Source organism: Dromiciops gliroides, chromosome 6, assembly GCF_019393635.1.
Source record: "Dromiciops gliroides isolate mDroGli1 chromosome 6, mDroGli1.pri, whole genome shotgun sequence".
Lineage (NCBI taxonomy): Eukaryota > Metazoa > Chordata > Mammalia > Microbiotheria > Microbiotheriidae > Dromiciops > Dromiciops gliroides.
In genome coordinates, this window is record NC_057866.1 from 80,698,212 (window position 1) to 80,705,326 (window position 7,115).

The 7,115-nt window shown below is 37.6% G+C and overlaps 1 pseudogene; it reads right to left on the minus strand.

The window, feature by feature from the left end:
- Positions 1-731: 731 nt before the first annotated feature.
- LOC122732018 lies at positions 732-3,065 on the minus strand (annotated as a pseudogene).
- Positions 3,066-7,115: the final 4,050 nt, after the last annotated feature.

The window sequence follows — 7,115 nt, forward strand, 5'->3', positions numbered from 1 at the left end:
ATCTCTAGTTGAAAGCCTTCTCTTACTTTAAAATGATTAGAGCTTTAAAGGAGTCTCCTTTTGGCTCTACTTGGTCATTTAAGACTCAGTGCAAGCATACTAGGCTGTTCAATTCTTGGCACAACATTGGTTGTTAAGGAATATCAATACTGGCATTTAACCTTCAATTGAAAACTTTCTAAAAACTACCAGAGCACTTCATTTTTGTCCTTTTTCCTCAACACTACTGTGCTCATGGTTTCCAAGGTTAATAAATGAAATCTATTTCTCTCCTAGCTCACTGGCTGAACGTTACAAATGAACAAAGGAAGCCTGTTCTTTTCTTTCTTCCCATTTTTTTATTTTATCATAAATTGTTAAAGCTGGAAGGAGCCTCAGAACTTGCAATATTAAATGTTAGAACTATAAGGAGACTTAGAACATAGAACATGGAAAGGGAGAACTGGAAGAAGCTTTAGAACTTTTAAAATAGGGCATTAGATTTTGAAAAGACCTTAGAATATAGACTCCTACATTTATAAATCCAGTCCTAGCCTCTCTCCTAAATTCCATTTTAAGCATTTTGAATTGAATGTCCATTAGAGATCCCAAAATCAAAATGTTGGAAACAACTTATTTATACCTTTCTTCCAAATGTTCATTTTTTTGCCAGTGCCATCTTGGAACTCACTTTTGTTCTGGACCCGTGGTTGGTTGGTGAGTGCTCTCCTCATTAGATGGGCTAAATGTAGCTATGCACCGTGGAAAGTGCTCATGTCCTTTGGTCCACTGCTTGCCTCATGATTGTCATTATAATATTTCCAAGCAACTTTATTATATACCATGAGCCTCTCCACTGACTCTGTTAATAAGGCCTTAATGTGGATAACATCATCTATCCCATAACCTTCTAAGGGATACAATTTCAGGTTGTCTCAAAAGCACTGTGCACAAAGTTGAGATATGGACAATCCATAAGCAAAATAAGCCAGGGGTATAGCTTGAGATGTCTCAACATGAGGTTCTGGTGCAGTTGAATACATGTAGTTGAAAAGTTTATAGATTTTCCTCAAATGAACACTACCTTCACAATCACTCATCTTCTATAGTCATTTCCTCATTACCCAGTGTTATGTGAACACCTTATCAGCATGGTGTTCCATGGTTGCTTTCATTGCATTTTTGAAAAATTCAAACACCATGTGATAGAGATATGATGGTACATAAAACACTTTCATGGGCTGCCCTAGTGATTTTGCATTTCATTCTTCATGTTCTAGTTCTGGATAATTAATATAATACAAATCACAAAGACACTTGGTATTTTCATACCATATTTAATAATTTCAACAACAATACAACTGGGATTAATGTTTCCAATATATTTTTGGTGAGTTGAACTTCTTTTTCCTTTTCATTTGTTACCAAACAGCAAGGAATGTTGATTGACTAGCATTCTGACTAAAATGTACCTCATATAAAAAACAATCTCCTCGAACTCCTGAGAAATTCATTTTTATGCTAACAGTAGTAACCCAAAGTGTTTTTAAGATGCCCTGAAAGCTATTTATGGGCCAAAGACCTATAATGCATCTCAACTACTCTGTGCTGATGGAGCTACACCTAAGAGTGATCAGGATGTGATCTAGAGAGAACTGAAGACTTCCACAATGTTTTCAAATGTTCATTTTTTTTCCTTCAAGGGTACAGCCATCATTTGTCGCCTAAATCTTCCACCTTAGTATCATTCTTATTCTCTCTATATTACCCCAGATATTCAATCAGTCTTAGAGGGTTGTTTGAAGGATTGAAAGATTGTCACATGCCTAGGGTTTACCACAGCCAGCATGTGTCAGAAATAATGCTTGGACCCAAGTCATTTTGATTCTGAAGTGGGTTTTCTATACACTACACCATGTTGTTGTTGTTGTTGTTGTCCTCTTCCTCCTCCTCTTCCTTGGCCTCCTGATCCTTCTTCTAATAATAATGATGATGATGACTATAATGGTGATGAAAATGATAATTCACATTTATATAGCACTTCACAATTTATAAAGTATTGTACTAGTGCCATCTTACAGATGAAGAAATTAAGAATGAGGGATATGAGGAGGGGGATATGAAAGCAATTTCTAGGGGGCAGCTAGGTGGTGCAGTGGATAAATCACTGGCCCTGGATTCAGGAGTATCTGAGTTCAAATCCCACCTCAGACACTTGAAACTTACTAGCTGTGTGACCCTGGGTAAGTCACTTAACCCTCATTGCCCTACACAAAAAAGTGATCTCTAAGGTCTTTGTGGAAACCTTAAGGTTATAGGATGGTTTGAATTTTTGGAGGGCTAAACTTTCCAACTCTATTCCTGGAGGTCTTCAAGCAACGACTGGAAAACCACTTATCAGGGATATGCCAAATATATTTTTATTCAACTCCATTGGTTGGTCTCACTAGCCTGAGCAGTTTCAACTTTGAGATTCTGTGATTCTGTAGATATGTCTACTACAGATTAGTTAAAGCTTTCAGGAAAAGTTTTGGAGTTAAATTGCACACGGGACCCAAATTACAAGTAGACAGAGTCTATTATGCTATTAGAATCTACCCCTGACTATGCCTTCTGAGGATGGGTATACTTCCAGAAAAGCACTATAGCATACACATGTTATTATTGTTCTATGTAATTGAAAATGCGCAGGCTGGGAGTTTTATTTCCTGTGACAATCACCCAATGTCAATATGATTTTATGTTGGACTATTTTATAGTGCCAATGCTTTGGATTCTGGGTTAAGAGACCTTCTGCCATTATGATAAACACCAATTAAAATCTAGGTTGAGGGAAGGCTTCATAAAAGTAGCTTATGGACAAACAGTACCAGTGTAAGCTTAGAAAGGGTTAGATGTTTCCCATGTTTGTGATTTATATTACAATTCATTTAGTGAAAGTGGAGGCAGGCAGAGAAAGCAGGTTCGGGAGGAGAGAGGGTTGGCCCATTCTTCCTGTGTCATCTTGTACAGGGCTATCTCCCTGTGACCATGAGCCACCATTCTGCTAACAAGATAACCTAATAAGCACCCACCTCCATCATCATGGAGCCATGAGGGAAGTTTAATCAGTGGAGAGGTTTGATAACTGGAGCAACTAGAGAGTAAACTTGGTCTCTAGAGTATGGGCTGGCCATGGGCCCTGGCAAGACATCTGAAGTTGTTCTAAAATGAAAACCATAAATTTTCTGACCATAGAAAATGACAGTCTGTGAGGGGAGCCACAGCCACAAGTCATACAATGACATAGAATTCTGTGGCCTAAACCAACAGAGTCATATAGTCATTCAATCATCTTCCCATGACTGAAATTAGGAAGGAGATGACGTCTAATATCTTTTATAGAATGAGTGGAAAAAGGTCTGAGTCATCTGCAACTCAGTGGCACAGGAGAGAAGATTATCTGTAAAATCATTCGTCCTTCCCTTTTTTATCTTCCTTTTTCTTCCATTTTTTCATCTTCCCCCTCCTTCTTCTGTCACACACACACAAAAAAATCTTAGCCTGATATTTTTGTAACCCTTTCACAAACACTGCTTTGCTTTTCCTGGAAAAGAGCATGTAACATGTACAGGGTAGGGATTATTATCCCTAGTTTAGAGATAAGAAAAAAAGTCCAGAAAAGTAAAGCAGCTTACCCAAAGTCACATATCTGATAAGTATGAGACCCAAGACCAAGTCTCTTGACTTGTCTCTAATCAAGATCTCTAGGCTCCTAGTTCAGTGATCTTTCCACTATGCTGTTTTACTTCTCAAGTCCAAGACTACTATAAAATTTAGCACCAAGCTATCCCAGCCTTTAAAAATGTGGGAAGCTTATAACTCTTAACCTATTTTTTTCTTCCATTTATCTTTCCTCTCTTTTCTTCTAGTTGCTGAGAGTGTAGTAAAAATATTTTGGACTAGAAATAAAAATATCTGAGCTACAGTTTTAGCTATATGATTGGATTCTCTGTGACTTTAAGTAAATCACTGAATGGTTTCCAAGTAAAATACATTAACTCATCCTATCTCTGAATTCAGAATCTCAGAAACATCACTCATGGTCATGAACTAAGAGGATACATAAAAGGCCATTAAGAAGGGAAATACAGTCTCTTTTCTTCCCAATGCCAACTTGTTAGGATTGCTACAGAAGAATTGTGTGACTCTGTTGCTGTGATTTCTGACATTATCTCAAAAGAATTAAGAATTTTCCCTGTCTATGATTGATGGTCACTGTGCCTTTCATTTAAAGAGTTATACTCATTCCCTAAATAAGTCAGGGGTATAAACATATTTCACATACAAAACAAAACAAACAAAAAAATCCAGGGGCAGCTAGGTGGCACACTGGCCCTGGATTCAGGAGGACCTGAGTTCAAATCTGGCCTCAGACACTTAATAACACTTACTAGCTATGTGACCCTGGGCAAGTCACTTAACCCCAATTACCTCACCCAAAAAACAAAACAAAACAAAACAAAAATCCAATACATGAAGTTATATGTGACCTATGCCATTTTTAATAAATTACAATGCTGAGTGAAGTGAGCAAAAGTAGGAGAACATTGTACACAGTAAAAGAAACATTGTGTGATGATCAACTGTAATAGACTTAACTCTTCTCAGCATCACGATGATCCAAGACAACTCCAAAGGACTCATTATGGCAAGTTCTTCACATCCAGAAAAAAGAACTGTGGATTCTGAATGCAGATTGAACCATACTGTTTCTACTTTGTTTTTGTTTTTGTTTGTTTTTTTAAGGTTTTCCCCTTTTGTTCTGATTCTTCTTTCACAACATGACTAATGCAGAAATATGTTTTATGTGATTGTACATGTATAACCTATATCAGATTACTTTCTGTATTGGGGAGGGGAAAAGGAAGGGAGGGAGGGAGAAAATTTGGGAACTAAAAATCTTTGGAAAACAAGTGTTGAAAACTCTCTTTACATGTAACTGGACAATAATGAAATACTTTTATTATTATTTATTTATTTATTTATTTATTTATTTATTTATTTATTTATTTATTTATTTATTTATTTATTTATTTATTTATTTATTTATTTATTTATTTATTTTTAGTGAGGCATTTGGGGTTAAGTGACTTGCCCAGGGTCACACAGCTAGTAAGTGTTAAGTGTCTGAGGCCAGATTTGAACTCAGTTACTCCTGATTCCAGGGCCAGTGCTCTATCCACTGTGCCACCTTGTTTCCCCCAAATACTTTTATTATTAAAAAAATTAACCACTACAAAAATTAAATTAGGTTCAAAAATCCTTCTATAAAATTGGAATGAGGATTCTAAAGCCTTAGCCAGAGATAGAATACAGTTAACAGGAGAGGGCAAGAGGCTGTCTCTGACACTGGTAGGGATAGAATGCCTATCCTCAAGGTATACTCATGGGCAATCCTCAACTTCTTTGAGTTCCAAAGTTAGTTACTATTAAAATGATTATATGTAACTCTTTTGTTGGAGATTTCTTCCTGATTCCAATAGAGACTTCCTTTCCCCCTTCTTCCTTTTGTCCTCTCCTTCCTTCCTTTCCTCCATCCTATCTTTCTTTCTTCCCTTCTTCTCCTCCTTCTCCATTTTCCATTTTTGTATCCCTATTGTTGAATGCCCACCCAGTTCTGTGTACCCTCTTGCTATCCCATGTTAGCCACTAACTACAACAGATGTACAGTCTGCCTCCAAGATCAAATATGAGGTCTTGTCAGCTTAGTAAGTACCCTTAGTAACTACTGCTTTCTTTTAACTGGCCTCGCATTCAACACCTGAAGGTCATCCTGTGAGGGGGCATTCAGAGGAGCACTCTGGTGGGAGATATCTGAAATACATGCTATTAATTACCTGAGGTCACGAGAGGCATTAGCATTGGGCTGACTTCATGTTATGAGATATTTTGCTAAAACAGTAAGCTAAGGCCCAGGGAAATGGATGATTTCAAAATCCTTTATTTTCTTTCCTATTGTGCTTTCTCTACTGTGCTACTGCCAGAACCTAAAAGCCAATTTGTTTTCTTCTGAAAGAGACGAGGCCTCCATTAGCATAAAGGTGCCAGGCAGAGGCGACACATAACTGGTTTTCTTCCCCTTCTCCCAGCCCCCAAACAGCTGCTGTGGAGGTGGGAAGTGGCCTCCATGACAACGAGACTGGGGCTGGTGCCAAGCAGGATTAGAACAGGAAGTTGAGTACGGAGCTCTCCCCCATTGTCGCAGCAGGTGAATATAGGTACACAGAATCCAATTTCCAGAGCTGGCATGTGGCCAGGGCCTGGGAATTGCCATGCAGCTCTCAGGATAAATGTCCTCAGCTCTATAACAACCATACCTGAGGCTGGGCTATTTTCACAGAAATAAAAGGCTTGCTGCCATATTCAAAATGGATGACTCTTGGTCATTATATTCACAAGGTCAGGGATAGATTTTACACTGATTTCTTTTGTCTAATCAGCCAAAAATGAAAAATTCACGGAAAATATAAATACGGGGAAAAGGTATGCTATACACTTTTTAAAAATGCATAGATCTAGTCACATTTCTATTCGGCTCAGAAAGATTCAAAGCTCCCAGTTGTCTATAAATGAAAGCCAGTCAGTCTGTTAACAAACTTTTATTAAGAACTTACTATGTGGCAGGTAGGTGGAGCATTGGATAGAGCACTGGCCCTGGATTCAGGAGGACCTAAGTTCAAATCCGGCCTCAGACACTTAACACTTACTAGCTGTGTGACCCTGGGCAAGTCACTTAACCCCAATTGCCTCACCAAAACAAAACAAAACAACAAAAAAAGAACTTACAATGTGCTAGGCACTATATTAAACACTATATATACAAAGTAAGACAAAAACATTGGCCCTACTCTCAAGGCATTCACATTCTAATGGGAAAGACAACAGTCAGTGTTCACATAATACTTTTCATTTACAACTCTCCTGAATATTTTACATGTGATATTATATAATAGATTAAACACATAAATACTTTTGGATTTATCTTTTTAGTACCACATATCTATTGTGTATAAATCATTAACATATCAACTTTAGGGCATTATATTTGTCAGCAACTGTTACTAATATCTGAGTGGGCTTCATATATTCTAATT